The 1,461-nt window shown below is 30.6% G+C and overlaps 1 protein-coding gene across 4 annotated transcripts in view; it reads right to left on the bottom strand.

Annotated features, from left to right (window-relative positions):
- Nucleotides 1–1,461, bottom strand: part of PCDH9 (protocadherin 9) — a 1,003,512-nt gene that overhangs the window by 558,441 nt on the left and 443,610 nt on the right. The gene's annotated exons all lie outside the window — the stretch shown is intronic.

The raw sequence follows: 1,461 nt of genomic DNA, 5'->3' as shown, positions 1-1,461 counted from the left end.
TGTGCCTCAATACCATAACTGGATATAATTAGCAATATGGCTGCATGATTTCAGAAAGAAACATGTTAATTTGGCCTGGAGAGAGCTTTTTTCCTGCAAATTTTTTTTCACAAATTTCTTACTAAGTTTGTCTATATGATTTCGTATCAATTGACTACTCATTGTAAAACAGCAGTCTGTATGAACTCTGTATTTTATAAAGAGTGGAGAGTTATTTCCTTTAGTACTGAATTTTATGCCTCCACCTACATCAATATTTTTAACATGTCAGTATAAATCAGCATAGTTCAGCTCAATAGTCCCTTGGTTTTTCATTTTTCAACTATATAATGATGTTTAAATAACACACACATACAAGCACACACACACAAATATAAGATTTACTTATTCATTTACTTGTCTTGGCATCAGACCTGCAGTGTTTAGCATGTTCAGTAATCTCATATTCATCCATGATTGTTAGGGAATGGACCTTTCTGATTAAGTTAGTTGAAAGTTAAGATGCGCATGGTTCATAGACTGCCAATATTGAAAGAGTTAAAACATACAACATATCAAGTATGTACTTCCTTTAATTCTTGATATTTTTCAGGGTCATAATTACGAATAGACATTTTCATTTTATAGTGCTACAGCTATACTAAACAACAGAATGTTAAGCAGAATGTGTGATATCCTGGATTATTAAATCATTAACTTGCCATTGGTTTTCTTTATTACTTTAAAAGGAAATGCATTAAAATAAAGACCATTGAATCCCCAGAATTCTGGATGAATATGAACTACCACATATGTATTATATAGGTACTGCTAATATATTTGAGTATAAAATTGTATTCTGATATTTTAAGATATAGTTCAAATAGCTTATATGATTCTCTTAGAGACTATAATATATATTTATCTATGTACTTAGGAAAGCAAGTGTGAAATATGTAAAACTATGCAAAATTACTAAGAAATATAAATGTATTCTACATTAGATTATAAATTTAACAGTAATAAAAATTGTACATAGAAAATAAATTAAGACTATTTTATATAGTAGGATGAAAAAAGCAGTTCTACTTTTCAATATTTGTATATGTGGTCCTAGTTTCCCACAAATATTAAAGTGTAAGAGGTAAATCTTTTTTTTTTTTAATTAAGAGGATTTTTATTTTACACATTTTTAAAAATTGTGCTTTAGATGAAGGTTTACAAAGCAAATTAGTTTCTCATTTAAACAATTAATACCCATATTGTTTTGTGATATTGGTTGCCAACCCGGCAACAGGTCAACACTCTCTCTTTCTCAACCTTGTGTTCCCCATTTGCATTTGTCCAGCTTTCCTGTCCCCTCCTGCCTTCTCATCCTTGCCCCTGGGCTGGTATGCCCCTTTAGTCTCCTATATATGCTTAAGCTATGTGTATTATTGTTTGTTTTATGGGCCTGTCTAATCTTTGGTTGAAGTGTGAACC

Source organism: Trichechus manatus, unplaced genomic scaffold (genome assembly GCF_000243295.1).
Source record: "Trichechus manatus latirostris isolate Lorelei unplaced genomic scaffold, TriManLat1.0 scaffold00158, whole genome shotgun sequence".
Taxonomy (NCBI): domain Eukaryota; kingdom Metazoa; phylum Chordata; class Mammalia; order Sirenia; family Trichechidae; genus Trichechus; species Trichechus manatus.
Note: the sequence above shows the minus strand (reverse complement) of the source record. Positions and strands in the feature narration are given on the sequence as shown.